The 24,731-nt window shown below is 39.5% G+C and overlaps 1 protein-coding gene across 1 annotated transcript in view; it reads right to left on the reverse strand.

Annotated features, from left to right (window-relative positions):
* Positions 1–24,731, reverse strand: part of Phex (phosphate regulating endopeptidase homolog X-linked) — a 213,574-nt gene that overhangs the window by 79,056 nt on the left and 109,787 nt on the right. The gene's annotated exons all lie outside the window — the stretch shown is intronic.

The raw sequence follows: 24,731 nt of genomic DNA on the forward strand, positions 1-24,731 counted from the left end.
TTGCTAAATAAATCATTTGCATGTGAATCTGGATTTCCAGGTGTACCTTCAGATGAGCCAACAAAAGACCCAGGCAGCCCCATCCCCATTAGCTGCATTCCTGCAAAGCCTCAATGCAAAACCAGTGACATCCCCCCCACACACACACACACACAAATGCTCTGGCTAACGACATTTCTTCTATAGTCCCTTCCAAATCACCTCACTCAAGAAATAATTAAAGCTAGATAGTACATCTCCCTTATCTTCTTTAAGATAATGTAAATGTTAAATATCTTCGGAAACCTTCCAACTCAAGATATAGGATTTTAGAAGTGCTGCAGGACACAGCCTTAATAGGTTTTGCTGTTCCAGGGACTCACATATAGCACAGATCAAATTCTGCCTTCAAAAACCTATAAGCTACACTAAAAGTTTAAGATGATAACAGGATGCTACAACTCTCCCACGGCCACAAAACAATAAATATGTCACAGGTCGACAGGCTACCTCTTTTCTGAAACTGCTTACTTTCCTAGTTGTGGCTAATTTTTTCAGTATAATTTAGTGACTCACCACAAGTCATATGCATCATTTTAGCAAATAAAGAATTGTAGATAGTTCTTTTCAGCATACACACCCCAAAAATATACAAGACAAGCTGAGTCATGCACAATTGTTTTCTGAACACTAGCTTTCCTAAAGTGTATCAGTGAATTATGCATTCTGTTTCAAACCTCACGCTCTGGGACCTCACTGAACCTCAGAGTTTCATAGAATACATTAGCTCCTGTACTGTATATGTATAGCACTATGTCCTTCCTTGTTTATTTAGCATCACCACAACTCAAAGAAAATCAGAAAAGAAATGCAAGAAATACAGATTTCCCTACCAGGAATACACAAATCAAATCAGGTAATGATTCTAATAGCAGACTGCTAACAGCTCAGTAGAATACTCTTTTTTTTCAAAAAAATGTATATGGATATTTGTATTCTGGGTCAAATGTTCCGTCTTCCAGAGCTTATTAATTCCTCACCATTCCAACCCATCCCATTTTTCCCTGAGAAGCTTCAGGCTCTAGATCTAGGGCATGACTCTAGATCAGACTGTCACAAGAAATACTCATAGGGCTTTAGAAGGGGGAGGAGATATAGATGTCATTTATTCACTGAAGCAGCATTAGTGAGGCCAATGAGCATCTGCAGACAGTAGATACCACATGCTGCCACCAACTTCCAAGCATTCTCCTGGGAAGAACACTTTGGTGTACAGTCAACAGTGACCACTGGCAGCCTTGGCCTTTACTTCCCAGGCCTGCAATAATGCCACAACCTGTCTAATCACTCATGTTAAACATTTTTCTGGTCGATACACTTAGAAGTGTGTCCACTTCCTGCAGACAGACTAAGGCAAATCTTGACACACAACTTCCCAACATATTCAGAATGAGAGAAAAGATCCACCAATAGTCAGATGATTTGTTGAAGGGCAGAGTGGTAGTTAGGCACATCTGAAATCAATTATCCCACTGGTTACAACAACAACAGGGAAAAGCAAGTCACCATATAAATATTGAGGAAATAATGGGATGAATATTTAACAGATGGCATATTACATACAGTGAGAAACATTTTGCAGGCTATTTGAGGCTGATGAAAAGAAAACTCAAGGGTTTTCTATAACTAGTTATTTTATTCCATGCACACATCTGGAGAGAAGCTGCATTTGAGAGCTGCTCATCCCTCCCCAGTGGAAGAGACACAAGCAGTGATGATCTTTACTACCTCTTTGTCTGCAGACAACTATTTCTCTTCTAAAGTCAACACTGCCTAGTGTATAGTATAGACTGATCCATTCTCCTGCCATTCTCTTATTATAGAGCCCAGTTCTGCTCAGGATGACAATAGTACAAACCAAAATTATATGGATTCACCTATAGGTTGTAGGATAAGATTTGAGTCAATGGAATGTAGATCAAAATGCTTTGTGCATTTCTGAGCATCTATTTTAAAAGAGAACAGACTCAGCCGGGACATACTTCCTGCCTTTAGTCCAGGGTTTCCCAACTTCAGAAGTATTGACATTGGGGCCAAATAACTCTTCTGAGAGTTTGTCCTGTAGGCTGTTGGGTATTTAGCAGCATCATTGCCTTGAACAAACGAAATGCTAGTAGCAAACCCCATATAAGTTGTGACAACCAAAACTATAGCCATATCAGATACCTGTGGAGGGACAAAGCACTCTCAGTTAAGAATCTCTGGAGTGCTGGTGGAGTGCCAGTGGTAGAGCAGGTAGCTTTCAAGCACAAGACAACAAACAGGATGAAGAAATGTACATGTCAAACATGGCAGGATGAAAAGCAGACAGGATGTGACAGCCACAAAAAACGTGTAACTAATATCAACCAAATATTAAGCTTGAAAATGGCTACATTTAGCATGCCTGAAAGTTGCTGGCTTCGATGTCCTCCCTTCTGTCCTCAACAACATGAAGAAAATAAACTGTTTGAGGCATTACATGCCAGGTTTTCCATTATCAGTAGTGGAATATAATCCCTACACACTTCCCTTTTCATCAGGTATAGTTTGAGAAAGAGGAAAGTAACCTCTCAAGGTACTGTCTGCAAGAGTTAAGTATGGTATTACATATAATACTTTTTTTGGATCGCTTGATCCAAAGAACATAATGAGTATATGCTTGTATATGTTAGTTGTAGACTACACAGAGAACATGGAAATGTGACTTCTTCCAAGAACTCAGGCCGGAGCATCTTTCAAGGGAGTGGAAGCTATCTGTGAACCAAACACCTGAAATCCCCTGTAAAAAAACAGTGTCACTCTTTTAATCATTGGTTTCAAAGAGCCATACTGTAGTGAGAGAGAAAACCATGAGAGAAAATAGTATCAGAAGAAAAGCTATGGCCCATGAACTTCTTGAGCCATGGCAGAAGATTTCCCTAGCAAAGCTAAAGCCTGTACATTTTCCAGAAGGAACCAAGCTTTTCAATCCTGCCTCCAAGCCAGAAGATTCTTTTAAGGGTTACTATATGCATTCCTCTGAAAATGCCTGAGATGAGGCATTTGACAAAAACTAACTCTAGGGTGGTAAAAAAGGTAAGGTAAGATTTTCTCTACCCAGAAAACCAAATGTCACAGTTTTTCTCTCATTTGTGGCTCTTTTATTTTATTCAGACACACTAACTTATGTACGTGTGTGACATGAAAGTAGAAAAGAAACTGTATAGAGGAAAGAAGGGAACTAATGGGATGGGGGAGCTGAAGGGCTGTTGGAGGAACATGGTCAAAGCATCATTGTGCTAAAGTGTCCTTAGGAAATCTAGTAGCAGGCACAATGAATTTACCCCACTTAAAAATAAGGGTTGTCATTAGTGTTCACCAGCTTGGCTCCCACAGTCTCACTCTCTCTTTCCCATTACTCCCAACAGCTGTCAGGCCCTGTGTGTTCATGCCACTTGTCCTCCTAGCATACCCGCGTTAGCCTTTCTTTAGCAATATACTGGGCTCCAGAGTCATCTCACCCTTCCCTCTTCATCCATCAAAACTATTATTTATTCCAAACACTAACCCATTAGCTATTACTGAGGCTTCAAAAGCAATTTGTAATAAAATGTGAATGACTAATAGCAATCTAATATATTCACCCTGAGAAACAGCTATATTTAAAAGAGACGTTTATTAGTCAAATGGATGAATCCAATCTTAAGGGAGGTTTTGTTCGTGGAGAGCACTTTCTTGATGTTAAGAATCAAATTAAACCTACAGCCTATTCAACTTAGTCACCATTGTCTTCCAAAGTGGAATGCAATGTCAAGCACAGAGCAAGTGACCAATGTTCAGTAACTATTGATTCATACTATTAGTAATTTAGCTAAGAAATTCACTCTGGCCAATGTCATCAACAATATCAGAAAATACAAAAATGTTATATTTAATATTTAACTCTTAAACATGAAAGATCTAACACTTGATCAAGAACACCATTCAGGGTTCCTCACATCAAGGTATATTTTCATGTTAATGAATTTTACCACAAGAGAAAAATATTAAGGAGCTTTGTGAGAGACTAGAGAGCCTTCTAGAAAAAAGGAAGTGAAACATAAGTCCATTGCATTTCATTCCTGGTGACAAACAAACCCATAATTTTCATATATGGTAGCTGTCCCACATCCATGACTTGATTTTCCATGGTTTTCATTCCATGCAGTCAACTGGGGTTCAAAATATTAATGGAATATACCAGAAATAAAAAACTCATAAGTTTTAAAGCAGATGTTGTTCTGAGTAGCATGATTAAAAAAAAAAAAAAAAAAAAAAAAAAAAAAAAAAAAAAACCTTACATTGTCATACTTGTGTACATTGCAAGTGTGTCAAACCTGTCATACATTGTCACACCAGGGATATAAACCATCCCTTTGCCCTCTCTTCATTCCTTATAGTTATTTTATCACAGCGATGAGCCTCACTAACACTGTGTGTGTGTGTGCATGTGTTCTTGCGTGTGTATGCACACATGTATATGCGCAGCTTAGCTACTACGTTTAGTTTTACTCTTTGACTACCATGTACATGCACCAAGTCTTAATTGCTTGGGATTTTGTTTCTTACACTAAAATCATAGGGCTACCGCTTTAAAATTTACAAGTACTTTCTACGGAGACAACAGGGAGTTCATAAAGGGAAGATTATTACTTTAAGGCAGAGAAAATGGCTATCACAAATGAACTCAGAAAACCAATGAACATGGAAAATGTAATACACAACATGATTTAAAACTCTCAAGTCACCCCTGCCTCCCCAGAATTTTCCACAAGGTACACTACAACTTGATAATGCTGGAAGGAAGAACATTACCAAATATAATCCTGCTCTATCTGGCTGGGAGCTCTGCAATAGCATATAATTTTGACACACGTGACCAAACTGATTTAAAGACTGGTCAGGTTGGCTGCCTTGCTTCTGAATTTGCAAAGCCACTTAGCATTAAGCTGATCTACAGAAAGCAAGATGGCAAGCTCATTTGTTCTAATCCCTACAGACTCAGCCAGGGAGGAAAGTCACGTACATTCTCAAATGTCTCGAATGTCTTACATCAAAGGGATCACTTTAATCACTTAATTAAACAGCCTTGTGTTTAGTCTACATGGTTAAGTCTCTTCACATATTTTTGTCTTTTCTATTAATTTAACTAACATAAGAAAAAATTGGAACAACTGCTCACTGCCCTTTCACAAACAATTTCTAAAGCAACTTTCTTAAGCTTGCCATAGCCTTGAAAAGCTTCAGTCAGGCTTAACCATGCCAAGACCTCATTTTCTCTGATGAGTTTTGTAATAACTAGTAAACATCAATCAAAATTCTGAGCTGTAAATACCCAGAAGTTTAGGAAACTGTGCAAGAATTACACTATCCTTCAAAACAAAGGCAGTTTCTACAATGCCAGACAGATGATTGGCTCAAACACATATCTTGGCTGGCAATCTTACCCTGAGCAGAGCTAATGGTATTGATGAAAATTAGCCTGGGGAACAGCTTTAATATCCTTTGAGGCTATCAGAATCCCACAAATAATAACAATGCAGTAATCTAACAAATCAAATTTTATCCTCTTGATAAGAATGACACTGATTTATTATGAGTCTTCAAAGGCTATAATTCTGAGAATTGCTTTTGGGTGGGGTCCACAAGCTAATGCATCATGTCAGGGTGAAAGAGAACTAAACATCACCATGAATCAGAGGTCTTTTCAACTACAAACCATAGTTCTGGGTCTGTATGAGCTAGGAGACATGAATGGTCAGATTTCAGGTTATCCATCCTTAATAGTACACCGGTAATGCCTCATATAGCTGATACTCACTGCCCACTACTCTCTAATATGGATATATTCCAAGAAGGCAAGCTCCAAATTGCAAATGAGTACCAGGATTAAAATTATGAACTCCATGGTACTTGGAAGTGAGCAGTTTCTCCAACCTGAAAACAAAACAAACTACTCAGGCACAAATAAATCAGAATTTAGCCAAAGTGGCACTCAATACTTCTGTCGTATCTCTCTGTAATACTCTGGCCATATGTGCAAGTCCTGTACCCCAACAGAGTTAAAGATAGTAAGTAGCATTTGGGTTTTCTTAGTGAATAGTTATAACAGTTAGTAAAAGGGAAAGTCAGAACCCAAATCACCCAAGTAATTAATTCACAAAGGAGCACACAAATCACCTCCGCCTGAGAGTTTGGGCAATATTAATTTAAAGAAAGAGACAACATTTATTTATTTTAAAATTGAACTAACAGTTGCCATAAAATGTAGCTTTTGAATCCATGTTTTTGTTCATTTTAAATTCATTTGTGGAGTTTTATAACTGGAGCAGCTATGATACCTGCTCACATGAATATCTTAAATCTCAATGAGGAAAAACCTTACTTGTCCAGACAGAGCCAAATTAGTGTGAACCAAGGGCCAAGAAGATCCTATATAATAATTAGGTTTTACACAAGCCAAAGCCTCCCATGCAGGGCTCTACTTCAGGGGTCAGCAAACTAGAGTCTGCAGGCTCAAACCCGCCTATCACTTGGTTTTGTGAAAGATGGGGTTTCGTTAGACTGCTACTGTAGAAAGGGATTATTCTGAGCAGAAGGCATCTAGGAATCAAGGGAAGCACTAAGAAGCTTTCTGCATTCCCCTTATCTACCTAAAAGCAGAGCTTTCCAAAACAATTCAACTGTCACAAATCCCCCCTCCCTTTAAGAAAGGCAGCTTCCTGTTGCCAAGGAGACAGGAGACCCCGCCCCCCAGCTTCTGACATGAAACTTTGATGCCAGGATAGCAGCATGCAAGAGAACTTACTGCAGTAAACTTTACCTTCTATTAAGTTCCACCATATATTTCTTAGTCATCTTCCATTTGTTAACCCACTATCATTCCTGTGTGTACGTGTGTGTATGTATGTATACAAACACACACACACACAAACACACAAGCATACACACACAGGGGGTGGGGGATGATCCAGCCTAAGACCTTGTACTTGGTAGGAAAATGCTGTACAACTGACCTACGTTCCCCCTTCCTTTGTCATTCTAATTATTTCTCTGAACTACATTGCCTGGCAACTCTCTTGCTTATCCATATTCTAATCAGTCGGTAGAATTCACAGACCCCCACCCCCACCAAATGCTAAATCAAAGGGGATAGAATAGAAAAAGTTTTTTCACCCTGGCAACAGCCCACTCTTCTACATATGGCCTGTGGCCACTTGCAAGCTACAAAAGTAAGTTGAGTAGGTGTTACAGAGACCATATGGTCTACACCAGCTTCAAACATTTACTATTTGGCTCTTTACAAAAAAAGTTTTCCCAACCCCTCTTCCACATAAAAGGTTACTAAAATTCCAAAACCTAGTAAGTAGTAAAGATAGCAATATAAGATGCGTAAATTTATTTTTCCAGAGCTTCAAGGTGATTTCATAATAATTATTTCAGTAATTATATAATTTACTACAATAATTATTCATACTTCATTGGGGTAAACATCAGAGCTATAAAACAATATACAAATATTAAGCAAAAATTGGAATAAATGTCATGCAGAAACACCCATGCATTTGGAAGAAGAAGGAAAAAATAAATGAATAAAAAGCATTTTCAAATGTCAGTATCCAAAGAGCTTAGAAATGCACCTGCAATACCTAGGCCCTAACACTGAAATTTAATCAGCTACTTAATCCTCCTCCAATCATTAAATTACCTATTTAAATGGGAGGCAAGTTGGAGATTAACTTAAATAAACACATCCCTTCTCTCATCAGCAGTTCAATGGAATGGAAATTGGCTCCATTCTTTCTGGTAAGGTTTAGCTCTGATAGGAGTAATGCTTTACTGTCTGAAAAATTTCTGGGGCCACCTAGATGTCTCAGTGGGTTAAGGTAATTCACTTGTCACTCAAGTGTGATGCCCTAAGTTCAATCCCCAGAACCCATGGTGGAAAAGAGAAAACCAACTTCTGGACATTGTCCTTTGTGACAACACACACACACACACACACACACACACACACACACACACACACACACAGTAAAAACCTTGAAAATAATCTTCTTATCTTCTTGATAAGGTAGGGGGAGGGCAAATGAAATAATTTTGATGAGTTACTAAATTAGACAAATGTAGCTTGCTTTGTTGGTATATAGCTATGAAGCCAGTACTCAGGAAATTGAGGCAGGAGAATCTCAATTTTGAGATCAGTCCCTGCGCAAAAGCCTGTCTCATAACATACAAGCAATTAAGATAAGTATGAAATACCATGCAGTTTTTTAAAAAGTATTTTTGATATTATAATAATAAAATTACATCATATTCTCCCTCCGAATTCTCCCATGTATCCCACCTTACCCTCTTTCAAATGTATAACTCTGTGTGTGTGTGTGTGTGTGTGTGTGTGTGTGTGTGTGTGTGTGTGTGTGTGTGTAGTATAATATATATTTTTAAATGCAATAAAGCAATGAGTTAATTTTCTTTAATGATGTGATCCTTGGTAGACTGATCACATACCAGGGCAGGCCCAAAATCTAACTAGATGAGCAACACAAACTGGACTCAATGAGGAAAGAAGAAGAAAAGAAAACAAGAGCAAGAGGAAGGAGAAAGAGAAGAAGAAAGAAAAATCTAGAAATTGGGTGAGCAGGGATGGGAGGTTGGAGACTGTGATAAGGAGAGCAGTTGGGAGAGTGAAAATGTTCAAAGGATATCGTATGAAATTCTCAAAAAAATTAATAAAATACTGAAAAAAATAGAATTTAAAAGTAAATTAAGGGATATCACCAAGCCAATGTCCATGCAATGCTTATTCTTTCACAATGGCACATCCTTTAGGGCTTCTGAAAGGTTGGTCTTTAGGCAAGCAGTATCAGCATCACTCTGGAGTTTCCTCAAAATACAAATTCAGAGACTCACACTAGAAGCAGCAAGTCAGAACATCCCAGAAATGTACTTTATACTGAATGCTACCACAGTAGGTTAGGAGCAAAATTATCTTCAGGCATTACCAAAAGTCCACTGAAGCTATAATAGTTCCCAGAGTTGAAGAAGGAGATGCTAGTGTATTGCTAACTTTAACAAGCTGTCTACGCTAGACTCCAAAGCTTGCCAAGGCTTTGGGGCTGCTGCTTGGAATCCCTGACTCTGCGTTATCCATTCATAAGAAGGAGACTCATCTGCCCCTTCAGTATTCTGGAGGGAAATTCCCTAGTAATCACCACTGTTATGTTATGAGTACTTTATGGAGACAGTGCTACCATATTTCTCCTTCCAGGTGTTTGAATGTAACTCAGACATTTGCAATTCAATCCAGTTTCTGGAAGCCACCACTTACATCCTAGAATGATAACGGACAAACAATCAACAATCAAAACATCAGGGCACAAACAGGACTCAGAGATGTTTCAACTAAAAATTCAAACAACTTTTCTCCAAGTAACTTGGCAAAATCCATTTTAAGTTCTTTCAGGCATCTAAAAATCCACACTAATACAATTACAGTTCACTGAAAAATTATCATGCAATCTATTTTGAAAGCTAAAATCAGTCATAGTGGGGTAATATTCCATTTAATTATAAAGATGAATTCAACCTTCATTTATTTGTGCATGTGTTTGGTCTTTCCATTTTTCACAGAACACCCAAGATTCAAATGCCATCTGGTAGAATTGCTGCACAGTGTCGGCAGCATCTATTAGAGCTGCAGATTTCATCTGAAAGTGAAATTGATGCACAAAGGGAAAGAGAAAAGGACGGGCCGGAGGTAATAGGAATTTAATTTTAAAACCAAGATACTGCACCCACCTGATGTGACTGTGTTCCCCTCTCTTCTTCTTCCCCCTACTGTGTCACCTATACAAACTGTCCCTAAGCACAAGTTGTCATATCATCTTTTGTGAAGCAGGCGAGGATTCAAGCAATATTGCAAGCAATAGTGAGAATTACATAAATCATGTCCACTGTGGTTTTCAAAATATATTTTATGCCTTCCTTAAAGGCTAGCCGTAGCCACATGGCAAGACTGACCACTTTTTCACAATTTCATTTAATTCAATACTTATCTCTTGCTGAGTGACCACTTAAGACAAAACAAGCCTTGCAAGCTAGGAAATGTTTTGTTTTTTAGTGAGTGACAATAAGTACAAAGGACACAATTGTGAAAGTAAAGCATCAGATTTTCTCTAACACACATACATACACTTGTGTTAATGATCTACAGAATTTCTAGAACCTCTAAGACTCACCTAAGCACCTTTCTAGGCACTAAAAATAACCACTATTCTGGCCACTACCTCTACAGATTAATTTGTTTCTGCTCTTGAACCAAAGGTCTAGATTCTTTTGTATTTGACTTTGTTCACTAAATCATAGATTCTATAGAATCATTTATGTGATTCATAGCAAGAATAGAGATGGTTTAGTTAAGCTACATACTTAGGAAGTTCATGAGTGATTGGGAGATGAAATTGCATAGAAGAATATGGAGGGGAGAATGGAGTGCAGTGACGAGGGAAAGGCCTTATGAAAATGTCATCTGCAAAGAACTCTCAGAGCCCAGCAGAAGTAACATTTTATTACTCTATTTGTGTGTGTGTGTGTGTGTGTGTGTGTGTGTGCGCGCGCGCGTGCGCGCGCGCGCGCGTGTGCGCGCACAGTGTGTCTGCAGAGACCGGAAGAGGATGTCAGATGCTCTGTAGCTAGACTTACAGGTAGTTGCGAGCCGCTCAGTGTGTGCATTGGTAACTAAACCCGGGTTCTCTGCAAGAGCAGCAAGCACTCCTAAACACTGATCAACTCTCTAGCCCCAATTTTGCTACTTTCATAAGAAAAGTAATATTCTTCCCTGATACCCTACTATGGTGGTTTGAATGGGTTTCTGTGAGGAACTATTTGGGAAAGATTTGGAGGTGTGCCCTTGTTGGAGGAGGTATGTCACAGGGGACGGGCTTTGAAGTTTCAAAAGACTCCTGCCATTCCCAGTGAGTGTGGAAGGCAGGCAGGCACAGTTCATAACCCCTCCTTCTGTTTCCCACTTTCCCACTTTTAGATCAAGATATAAATTCTCTCTGCTGTTCCTGCTACCAGGGCTTTACTCATCCATTATGGACTCTAACCCTCTGAAACTGCAAGCACAATTAAACTCTTTTATAAGTTGCCTTGGTCACCATGTTTTATCATAGGAGTAGAAAAGAAGTTAATATACCTACCATGTACCAGATAGTGTGCCGAATTTCTATACATCACTGAATCTAAATCTTACCTATGATCTAAAAGGCAGTGGCATATCATCCTCATGTCATAGCTGATAAGCCAACATGCATAAAGGGGAAAAACACAGCCAAGTCACACAGAGACCAAAGCAGCTTCTCAACCAAATTGATTTAGATTTAATCTGACTTCAAAGCCCATGTTTCTTCTGATGTCCAATATGCTTAAAGGCTAGAGAACAATTTCCTATTATATAAATGTTATTAACTTGCGTAAACCCAAATGAAGTGAATAATATATAAGGCCCAGACAATCTCAGCATCAGTATCCATATGCAGCACTCGAAAACAAATGTGTTCAGCTATAAGACCAGTAAGACGCATGAAAACAGAGTTTTAAGTAAACTTACTAAATTCTTCATCTCTCCTCCCTAATAATTATGCCATTGAACTTTTGATTCTGAACATGAGTGCATTAAATTTTAAAAACTCCTGGCAGATTAAGACTTGGCCAAGAAAGATGTTGAAAACAAAAAGACAATAAAGGAACAGAGAGGGAAGTAAAAATATGAATGACACTCTATTTCCAGTCAACATAACACATTAAACTGAATTTGAGCAGCAGAGGAAATGTATTCTAGGGAGTAGGCTTCAAGGAGAGAAGACTGTCAGGTTCTTGGTAAAGGTCCACTGGCAAATACCACCCTGAGAAATGTAGTTTTGCATGAGTACCCTTTGCCCAAGGATTCCTAGTCCTTAGAGTCCTGTTTCAAAAGTGGAATCAACCAATCTGTCACAAGACCCAAGTATACCACCTCTTAGGCACATACACAAAGGACACTCCATCCTACCACTAGGACACTTGCTCAACTATGCTCATAGCAGCTTTGTTTTTAATAGCCTGAGCCAGGAAACAACCTAGATGTCCCTCAACTGAAGAATGGATAAAGAAAATGTGTGCCTTCTCCAAAATATACAAAGAACCCAAGAAGCTAGTCTCCAAAACACCAAACAATCCAATTAAAAAGTGGGGTACAGAACTTTATAGAAAATTCTCAATAGAGGAATCTAAAATGGCTGAATGACACATAAGAAAGTGTTCAACATCCTTAGCCATCAGGGAAATGCAAATCAAAACAACTCTGAGATACCATCTTACTCCTGTCAGAATTGCTAAAATCAAACATACCAATGACAGTTTATGCTCAAGAGGATGCTGAAAAGGGGAATACTTCTCCACTGCTGGTGGGAGTGCCAACTTGTACAGCCACTTTGGAAATCAGTATGGTGACTCCTCAGGAAAATGGGAATCAGTCTACCACAAGATCCAGAAATTCCACTCCTAGGCATATACCCAAATGAAGCACATTCATATAAAAAAGACATCTGTTCAACGATGTTCATAGCAGTACTATTTGTAATAGCCAGAAACTGGAAGCAGCCTAGATGCCCCTCTACCAAAGAATGGATAGAGAAAATGTAGTACATTTACACAATGGAGTACTACTCAGCAGAAAAAAAAAACACAATGGAATCTTGAAATTTTCAGGAAAATGGATGGAACTCGAAGAAACCATTCCGAGCGAGGTAACCCAATCACAAAAAGACAAACATGATATGTACCCACTCATATGTGGATTTTAGACATAGAGTAAGGGATTGCCAGCCTATAATCCACACTGCCAGAGATACTAGTAAACAAGGAGGACCCTAAAAGAGACAAACATTGTCCCCTGGAGAAGGGGAAAGGGTCACGATCCCTTGAGCAAATTGAGAGCATGGAAAGAGGGGGGAGGGAGATACGAGAATGAGAAGGGAAGAAGAGGAAGGATGTGGAGGTCATGAGGGAGCAGAAAGGTTGAGTCAGGTGTAGATTAGAAGAAAGGATATGAGATAGGTAGGGTTTTAGTTGGGGTGGTGGTAGGGGAGGAGGGGAGGGAGAAGGGAACTGGGATTGTCATGTAATTCAATCTTGTTTGTAATTCAAATAAAAAATTTAAAAAGTCAAAAAAAGTTGATATACTAGACATCATAGGAATAAAACTTTGTAGAAAATGTAAAAAAAAAAAAAAAGAAAAAGAAAAGAAAGGAAAATGTGGTCCATTTCCACAATGGAGTACTACTCAGCTGTTAAAAACAAGGACACCAGGAAATTTGAGGCCAAATGGATATAACTACAAACAAATCATCCTGAGTGAGGTAACTCAGCCAGAGAAAGACATACATGGTATGCACTCACTTATAAGTGAATATTAGCTATAAAAAAGGATAAATTTGCTACAATCCACAGACCCAGAGAGACTAGGTAACAAGGAGAATTTATGGAGGGATGTTGGGATCTCACTGGGAAGGGGAAATAGAAGAGATTTTGTGAGAGGACTGAGGGTGAATGGGGATGGGACCATGAGAGCTCAGGTTGTTGGAGAGAACAGAGGGGGAGAGTACTGAAAGAGACTACTGGAAGGGGGCATTTGTAGGTCAGATAAAAACCTGATGCAAGGGAATCTCCCAGGAATCTACAAGGATGGTCCTAGCTAAGACTCCTAGTAACAACGGACATGTAGCCTGAACCAGCCATCTCCTGTGACCAGATTGGTGCCTAGCCCAATTGTCATGAGAGAGGCATCATCCAGCAACTGATGGAAACAGATGCAAACCAAACATTAGGCTGAGTTTGGGGAATCCTGAAGAAGAGGGGGAGAAAGGATTGTAGGAGACAGGAGAGTCAAGGAAATCACAAGAAAAGTCACAGAATCAATTAACCCGGACTCACAGGGGCTCACAGAGACTAACTGACAACTAGGGATCCTGCATGGGACTGACCTAGGCACTCTGAATATATGTTACAGTTGAGCATCTTGGTCCTTTTGTAGAACTCCTAACAGTGAGAGTAGAGGCTGTCTCTGACTCTTTTTCTGGCATTTGGAATCCTACTCCTCATGCTGGATCGCCTTGTCCAGCCTCTATAAGTGGGAGGTGCTTAGTCTTACTGTAACTTGATATGCCATGTTTTGTTGATACTCATGGGAGACCTGCCTTTTCCTAAACAAAAATGGAGGAGGAGAGGATTGGGTGATGGGAACAGAGGCGGTATGGGGAGGGACTGGGAGGAGAGGAGAGAGGGGAAACTATGGCCAGCATGTAAAATAAAGAAAGAAAAAATCAAACAAACAAGCAAACAAAAGCCAAAAGTGAAATCGCACCTCTCTTTTAGAATTCCAGCACTGCCATAAAGACAAACAAGTGTGAATGTCAGTTTAGAATCAACAAACCTCAAAACCATGAGATAGACCATGGCTCCTCTCAACTTGTGTTCATGACTCCAAACATTGGTCCCTCTAAACTCTGACAAATGGTTCCTACTTATCTGCTTATATGAATACATCATCAGCTTCGTGTGCTGACATACATCTTTAATCCTAAAACTCCACAAACAGAAAAAAGCATATCTCTGTATAAAGGCAGATATCTGTAGCAGGTTTTCTTTTGGGCCACCAACCAGCTCCCAAATCATGACACAGAGACTTATTATTATTTATAAGTGTTCGGCCTTATACTATGCCTGCCCCACTAGGTCTTATAACTTAACTTGTTTCTCTTCATCTATGTTTTGCCTTGGGGACTTTTGCGTTTCATTGCCTATGTCCTACTTTTCCTGCTTCTTCTGTGCCTGGCTGGCTGGCAGCTGCCTGCTTGGCTAGCTGGCCTTGGGTATCTTCCTTGCTTTCTCCCTTGTTCTCACCACCCTCTCTTTCTTCTCTCAAGGCTAGACTCCTTCTCCTACTTATTCTCTCTGCCTGCCAGCCCAGCCTATCCCTCTACTCCCTAGCTATTGGCTGCTCAGCTTCTTATTAGACCAATCAGGTGCCTTATACAGGCAAGGCAAAACAGCATTATATCTTTACATAATTAAACAAATGCAATGTAATCAAATGTACACATCTTTACATAGTTAAAATAATATTCCACAACAGATCTCTGTGAAGGCCAGTCTGGTCTACATAGTGAGTTTTAGGAAAGTAAGGGATATACAGTGAGAGTCCATTTCAAGACAGAAAGATGGGAGGAAAAGAGAGAAAATATATATTACCAGCCACATTTAATTCTATGCTACCATCATAACCATATCTAGGATATGACATGGTAAATGTGATTTACATGAACTGGGTATCTGGCCACTCAACACCTCTCCAATAGCCAAGCCACTAGCTTCAGACTCTCCTCCAGACCAAGGAACTACGTCTGGAGACCAACCCTGCCTCTATATTTCAAACTTATTGATTTATCTTAAGACACTTGTGTGCCACATTTTAAAATAATTTTCCAGACTGTCCCCCCCACGGCCTCTGCTTGAGGAGCGTGTGGGCTCTACTAGGAGCCCAACTCCCGCCATCCCCTCCTTGGAACTCCCTGGGCCTGCTCCACCTGCAGTGGACCTGCCCAGGCAGGATGGACCACCCAGAGTCTGGCCACACCTCAGTCTTGGCATCCCTCTGCCCTCCGTCCCCGGTGCTCCACTTGAGCCTTGGACCCCCTACACCCTCTGCTTGAGTGAGGAGAACACCAGCAGAGGCTGGACCATCCAAAGTTGCAGACACTGAAGTCTTGGCACACCTATGCCACCTGGAGATGAGATGAGAGAGAGAGAGACCCCAAATGCACCCACTCAAAGAAGGGATGGAAAGACAATAGTATAAGAACACACTCAACAATATCAAGATCAATATGACACCATCAGAATCTGGGGACTCTACACCAGAAAGACCTGAACATCCCAACGCAGATGAAGCAGAAGAGATGGACCTTAAAAATAACTTTATGAAGATATTAGAGACCCTCAAAGAGGAAACGAGAAAATCTCTTACAGAAATGGAAGAAAAAGCAAACAAAAAATACCAGAAATGGAGGAAAAGAAAAACCAAAAAATTCAAAAAATAAAGAATGTAAAGAAAGCCAAGAGAAAACAACCAAACAAGTGAAGGCAACAATTCAAATAGTTCAAGGCTTGAAAACTGAAATAGAAACAATAAAGAAAACACAGACTGAAGGGATGCTGGAAATAGAACAACTGGGTAAACGATCAGGAACTACAGATGTAAGTAGAACCAATAGAATACAGGAGATGGAAGAGAGAATCTCAGGTGGTTGAAGACTCACTAGAGGAAATAGATTCATTGACCAAAGAAAATCTCAAGTCCAACAAATCCCTACCACAAAATATCCAGGAAATATGAGACACCTTGAAAAGGCCAAACCTAAGAATAATAGGTATAGAAGAAGGTGAAGAAATACAGCTCAAGGGTACAGAAAACATATTCAACACAATCATAGAAGAAAAATTCCTCAACCTTAAGACAGATATGCCTATGAAAGTACAAGAAGCTTACAGAACACTAAATAGACTGAACTGAAAAAAGAAGGCCCCTCGTCACATAATAACCAAAACACCAAACTTACATAATAAAGAAAAAATATTAAGAGCAGCACAAGAAAAAGGCCAAGTAACATATAAAGGCAAACCTATCAGAATTACACCCAACATATTAATGGAAACTCTGAAAGACAGAAGGTACTGGATAGATGTTCTACAAACACTAAGGGAACATGGATACCCACCAAAATTACTATACTCAGCAAAGCTTTCAATCACTATAGATAGAGAAAACAAGATATTCCATGACAAAATCAGATTTAAACAATACATATCCACAAATCCAGCCCTAAAGAAAGTATTGAAATGAAAACTCCAAGGAAAATAACTACACTCAAAAAATAAGCAATAGATAATCTCACGTTAGCAAACAACAAAAGAAAAAAAAGGGGGGAAACCCACACACAATACCATCACCACCAACAAACAAGGATTAACAATCAAAGGCCATTAATATCCCTCAATGTCAATGGTCTTAACTTACCTATAAAAAGGCACAGGCTAACAGAATGGATACAAACACAGAATCCATCCTTCTGCTGCATACAAGAAACACATCTCAATGTCAAAGATACATGTTACCTCAGAGTAAAGGGTTGGGAAAAGATTTCCCAATCAAATGGACCCAAGAAACAAGCTGGTGTAGCAATCCAAATATCTAACAAATTAAATTTTAAACTAAAACCAATCAAAAGAGATGAGGGAGGTCATTTCATACTCATCCCAGGAAAAATCCATCACGATGAAGTCTCAATTCTGAACATCTATGCCCCAAATATGAAGGCAGTCACATTTGTAAAAAAAAGCATTATTAAAGCTCAAATCACACATAGAACCTCACACACTTATAGTGGGAGACTTCAACACCCCACTCTCATCACTAGACAGGACCATCAGGCAGAAACTTAACAAAGAAACAAAGGAAATAACAGAAATTATGACCCAATTGGGATTAACAGATATCTATAGAACTTTCCATTCAAACACAAAAGAATATACCTTCTTCTCAGCACCACATGGAACCTTCTCTAAAATCAACCACGTACTTGGCAACATAGCAAACCTCAGCAAATACAAAAAAAAAAAAAAAGATTGGAATAACCCCAAGTATCCTATAGGATCACCATGGTTTAAAGTTAGAATTCAACGACAACACAAATTGCAGAAAACCTACCAACTCATAGAAACTGAACAAGCAAAATTACACCATTCCTGGGTTGAGGAAAAAATTAAAGACATCCTAGAATTCAATGACGAAAAAGACACAACATACCCAAACTTATAGGAAACTTTGAAAGCAACTGCCAAGAGGAAAGTTCATAGCGCTAAGCGCCCACATGAAGAAACTGGACAATAGTCACACTAGAGAATTAACAGCACAACTGAAAGCTCCAGAACAGAAAGAAAGAAACTAACCCAGGAGTAGACACCAGGAAATAATCAAACTGAAATCAATAAAGTAGAAACAAAGAAACCAATATAAATAATCACTGAAACAAAGAATCACTTCTTCAAGAAAATCAACAAGATAGACAAACCTTTATCCAAACTAACGAAAAGGCAGAGAGAGCATGCTAATTAACAAAATCAGAAATGAAAAGGGGGACATAACAACGGACACTGAGGAAATCCAGAGAATCAGCAGGTCACACTTTGAAAACCTGTACTCCACAAAATTCAAAAATGTAAAGAAATGGACAATTTTCTGCATAGATATCACTTACCAAAATTAAATTAATAACAAGTACACAATTTAAATAGACTTATAACCCCTATTGAAATAGAAGTAGTCATCAAAAGTCTCCCAACCAAAAATAGCCCAGGGCTAGGTGGTTTCAGTGCAGAATTCTACCAAAAATTCAAAGAAGAGCTAATGCCAGTACTCCTCAAATTGTTCCACACAATAGAAGCAGGAAGGTCATTACCAAACTCTTTTTATGAGGCTTCAATAACCTAGGTACCCAACCCACACAAAGACACAACTAAGATAACTACAGACCAACATCCCTCATGAACATTGATGCAAAAATGCTCAATAAAATACTGTCAAATAGAATCCAAGAACACATCAGAAAAATCATCCACCATGATCAAGTAGGCATCATTCCAGGGATGCAGGGATGGTACAACATATGAAAATTCATCAATGTAATCGACCATAAAAACAAACTGAAAAAAGAAAACCTACATGATCATCTCACTAGATGCAGAAAAAGCCATTGACAAAATGAAACACCCCTTCATGATAAGGATCTTGGAGAGATCAGGAATAACAGGAACATACCTAAACATAATAAAAGCAATACACCGCAAACCAACAGTCAACACCAAACTAAATGGAGAGAAATTCAACGAGATTCCTCTAAAATCGGGAACAAGACAAGGCTGTCCACTCTCTTCCTATCTCTTCAATATTGTACTTGAAGTTCTAGATAGAGCAATAAGACAACAAAAGGAGATCATGGGGATCCAAATTGGAAAGGAAGAAGTCAAACTTTGACTATTTGCAGATGATGTGATAGTTTCCATAAGTGACCTGAGAAATTCTACAAGGGAACTCCTACAGCTGATAAACACCTTCAGCAAAGTGGCAGGATACAAGATTAACTCAAAAAAAATCAGTACCCATACTATATACAGACAATAAATGGGCTAGGAAAGAAATCAGAGAAACATCATCCTTTACAACAGCCACAAACAAAATATCTTTGGGGGTAACTCTAACCAAACAAGTGAAAGACCTGTATAGCAATAACTTTGGGTCTTTACAGAAAGAAATTAAAAAAGATACCAGAAAATGGAAAGATCTCTCATGCTCTTGGATAGGTAAGATCAACATAATAAACATGGCAATCTTGCCAAAAGCAATCTACAGATTCAATGCAATCCCCATCAAAATCCCAGCACAATTCTTCACAGACCTTGGTAGAACAATACTCAACTTTATATGGAAAAATAAAAAACCCAGGATAGCCAAAAAAAAAAACATGTACAATAAAGAAACTTCTGGAAGCATCACCATCCCTGACTTCAAGCTTTATTATAGAGCTATCGTCCTGAAAACAGCTTAGTATTGGCACAAAATAGACATGTAGAATAATGGAATGGAATTGAAAACCCTGATATTAACCTACACACCTACAAACACCTGATTTTTGATGAAGAAGCTAAAATTATACAATGGAAAAAAAGAAAGCATCTTCAACAAATGGTGCTGGTATAACTGGATGCTAACTTGTAGAAAATTGAAGATAGATCTATTGCCATGCACAAAACTTAAGTCCAAATGCATCAAAGACGTCAACATAAATCCAGTCACACTGAACCTCTTAGAAGAGAAAGTGGGAGGTACCATTGAACGAATTGGCACAGGAGACCACTTCCTGAACATTAAACCAGTAGCACAGACACTGGGATGAACAATTAATAAATGGGACCTCCTGAAACTGAGAAGCTTCTGGAAGGCAAAGGATACAGTCAACAAGACAAAACAGCAGTCCACAGAATGGGAAAAGATCTTCAGCAATCCTACATCTGACAGAGGGCTGATTTCCAAAATATACAATGAACTCATTAAGCTAGTCACCAAAACACCAAATAATCCAAGTAAAAAGTGTGGTACAGAACTAAATAGAGAATTCTCAATAGAGGAATCTAAAATGGCTGAAATACACTTAAGAAAGTGCTCAACATCCTTAGCCATCAGGGAAATGCAACTCTGCGATACCATCTTACACTGGCAAGAATGGCTAAAATCAAAAACACCAATGATAGTCTATTCTGGAGAGGATGTAGAGAAAGAGGAACACTTCTCCATTGCTGGTGGGAGTGCAAAATTGTACGACCATTTTGGAAATCAGTATGGTGGTTTCTCAGGAGAATGGGAATCAGTCTACCTCAAGATCCAGCAATTCCTCTCTTGGGCATATACCCAAAGAATGCACATTCCTACAACAAGGACATACGTTCAACTATGTTCATAGCAGCATTGTTTGTAATAGCCAGAACCTGGAAGCAACCTAGATGCTCCTTAACTGAAGAATGGATGGAGAAAATGTGGTACATTTACACAATGGAGTAGTACTCATTGGAAAAAAAAAAAACAACTGCAATCTTGAAATTTGCAGGCAAATGGATGGAACAGGAAAAAACATCCTGAGTGAGGTAACTCAATCACAGAAAGACAAGCATTGTATGTACTCACTCATATATAGATATTAGACATATAGCAAAGGACTACCAGCCTACAATCCACGTCACCAGAGGAACTAGGAAACAAGGAGGACTCCAAGAGAAGAATGCATGGTCCTCCAAAGAAGGGGAGGGGTACAAGAACCCATGAGCAAATTGGGAGCACTGGGGAGGGGAGAGAGGAGGGAGGTGGGAAGGAGAGAGGGGGGAGAAGGGGAGAGGGGAGAAGAACAGAAGGGATCAGGAGGACTGAGACAGGGGAGGAATATAGGAGGACAAATAAGGAGATGACTTGATAGAGGGAGACAGTATAGGTTTGGAGTGAGGTCTGGCACTGGGGAAATGTTCGGGGATTCACAGGGATGGGCCCAACTAAGAATCTAGGCAGTGGTGGAGAGGCTGACTTTGATGTACTTCCCCTATAATGAGGTTGCCATTCCTAGAGCCTTCATCCAGTAGCTGATCAAAACAGAAACAGGCACCCACAGCTAAACACTGAGCCATACTCCTGGAATCCAGTTGTGGAGAGGAAGGAGGGATGAGCAAAGGAGCTAAGACCAGACCATGCTGGAGAAACCTGCAGAACCAGCTGACCTGACCTAGTGAGAGCACAGGGACCCCAGTCATAAAGCTGGGGAAACAGCATTGGACTGAAACAAGCCCTCTGAATGTGTGTGCCAGCTAGGAGGACAAGAGACTCGATGGGACCTCTAACAGTGGAGCCAGTGTTTATCCCCAGTGCACAAATGGACTTTGGGAGCCCATTCCCTATGAAGTGATACTATTGCAGCCTAGATACAAGAAAGAGGGCCTAGGCCCTCCCCCAAATGATGTGAAGGACTTTGATGATTCCCTACAGAGGACCTCACTATCCTTGGGGAGTGGGGGGCACATTAGTGGGTCAGTGAGGAGCATGGGAGGATGGGAGGGTGAGGGAATGGAGGGATTGATATGTAAAATAAGATTGTTTCTAAAAACAACTAAATTTCCAGCTCTGCTTTGATTCATCCCTGCAAAGGCAGTTGAGATGGAGAAATCAAAAAGGCCACTTACACTAAAGGCAAAATAACAAGCTGCAGCCAAGGGACACATGAGCTGTTTGTAAACAGCGGCATAAATGTCATCATCAATTATTCATCATTCAACAAACTACTGAGTAACCTCGTGCAGACTCATTTAATTCTTCCATGAGATTCAGCCAACAAGGAAAGAAAGAGCAAGTTTCGGGTTAAAAACTTGAGACAAGAAGGCTCAATACCAAATTGGCAAGCCATGGCCTCCAGGTCAAATTCAGGCTGCTGCCTAGTTCTGTAAATTAACCTTCACTGGCATGCATTCATTTCTTCACATATTACCTACAGCTACTTTAATGCTACCCAACAGATCTGAGTGGCTGTTACTGAGACTACATTGCTTGCAATGCTCAAAATACTTGTTTATTGCTTTAGTTGTTATTGTCCAGTAAGGTTGTGCTAAGTCTGAGGTGACAATGGGCTTGTAGAAGCTTTGCTCCTCCTCATCCTCAGGCTATGGGCAACTCACATTGTTCTCTTTTTCTTTAGATCAAATCAGCAACCAGTGGCTAGGGAGAGCTAGGGAAGGAGCAAAGTAAGGCTCCTTCCACAGATTTCCTTCCACCCTGCCAGGTTTTCTCATTTCAAATGAACTGTCTCTGCTGAGCTTATTTTTTGTGTGTGAATAATTTTTGCTGGAACTCAAAAATGGCTTAGAACAATGTATTGGACCTCATTAGAACATGCTCACATGATCTATACAAATCACTTGGACAAACCTTAACCTTCAATTTCAAAAGCCTGGAAGAACAAACCAAATTGTTCCACAGACTTGGAAATTAGCTTTATAACCTAACATCAGAACTGAAAAAAGGATCTGGTCTGTGGCCCTAAAGGACACAACCTCACCCTGTCCTTGGCTCTACTGTGCTCAGAACAGGTTCATTGTGCTCATTAGCTCTAATCCTCACAAATCACAGCCAGGAGGCTCGAACTCAATTGCCAGTGCTGGGAACATGGGACTACACCAAAGGCAGCAGGCATAGTCCTCTTCTCTCTAGTTCAGAAAGAATACAGTGTAGCATGACCTTTTCCCTATGCTGACAGGCTTTGTGCATAAAATAGAGAGTTGCAGTAGTAGGGGGGTGTATACTGAAAATTAGCGTTATTTGCTAACGACCTAAAACAGAAAACTGGATAAATAAGTTGTCTGCTAAGATGAGGTCAGCCACTAAGGACTTCTCTAGTCCTGGATCTAAAACTAGAATGACCTTATTTTATGATGGTCATAGGGCCAGAGGATGCCTTCCTTCCTCATCACAATTCAGCAATAATTAGGTTTACTCCAGTACTCTAACAGTGGATGCAAATATTGGTCTTGAGCAAAAGAATAAATAATTTTAATGAATTCATCCACTTATGAAAATTACCCAGACAAACAAGAAAATAAGAAAGAAATCCTAGGTAAAATGAGCCAAGCACAGAAAGACAAGAATTCTATCATCTTCCTTATATACAGACTCTAACAAAGTTCATCTCCTAGAAACACAGAATAGAAAGATTGCTGTTTAAAGCTGGGGAGGAGGTGGAAAAACAGACTTTGATCAGAGAATCCGAAGGCTCCATTATGCTAGAGGAGTAGCTGGTGCATTGTATGGTGATGGCAGTTAACAGATTTTTCAAAATTGCTAAAAGAATAGATTTGGGAATGGATGTAAATATAGAAGAACAACAGGAGAAGATAAAGGGGACTAACAGAGTATAAATAATCTGACAGGAAAATAGGAAAAGGGGGCCTCTTTCGGGAGGGGTTAAGGAGGTAAATACAGAAAAAGGAGGGTAAAAACAATGAGGGTATCTTAAAAAATCATAAGGAGTCATACTATTAACTACTTATCATTTTAAAAAGACCTATAATACATCTGTGTATAATATGCATATATATTTTAAATGACCTTTTCTTGTTTGGGCTAACAATGCTCCCTCCAAAAGCCAAAGACCACCTAAGAAAACCTCCAATACCTGACATAATAATCCTTCTTTTGAGTTGTTGGTCAGGGATGTCCAAGAGAATTCCAAAACATGCATCATATTGCTATTTCCCTCAATTGCTTCCCAGAGATAGAAGGTAAGCTCCTGTTGCTGAAGATACCATGCACTTCAGAATCAGGGCCCAGAGGCCCCTAAGACGGAACTAACATGAATGCCTCCTCCCAGGGAGCTAGCTTTTATTGTACCAAAAGGCAACATGCAAGCTTCCAAAGGATGAAAACAATCAGCAGTCCTACCCATCTATGACACCTATGAACCACAACAAGGACCAGCATGGCAAGATAACCTTAAGGTTACAGTAGTGGCATGAATGCCTTGGAAGTAACCAACGTCTCTCTAATTGTACTTCAGACCTGCTCAATAAGACAAAAGCCATGCCTGGTACCAGAAACCTAGCCAACTACCCAGGACTATTAAGCCGTGGTTATTGTAGGAGAAACCATAGCTGCTATATTACTAAGGCAACATAATTAACTAACAATCTAAACATCTGTCCTTACATCCACAGATAAGTGTAGTTCACAGCCCTCATCAAGGAAATTTCTCTTTGCAACAAATGGAAACAATTAGAGAAAACCAGAACCAATTAAAATGCAGAGCTATGAATCACACTCCCAATGAATATATCCATAAAACATTCCCTGCACCAAAAACTTATGGAATATTGTGGGAGAGAGGATGGATAGATTGTAAAAGCCAGAGGATCAGGGAATTTGTTGTGAGATAATGTCTCCTAGTAACGTCAGAAGCTACACTCATAAAATCTCACCAACATGACTGTCTAAACCTAAGCTGAACAAG

Source organism: Cricetulus griseus, chromosome X (genome assembly GCF_003668045.3).
Source record: "Cricetulus griseus strain 17A/GY chromosome X, alternate assembly CriGri-PICRH-1.0, whole genome shotgun sequence".
NCBI lineage: Eukaryota > Metazoa > Chordata > Mammalia > Rodentia > Cricetidae > Cricetulus > Cricetulus griseus.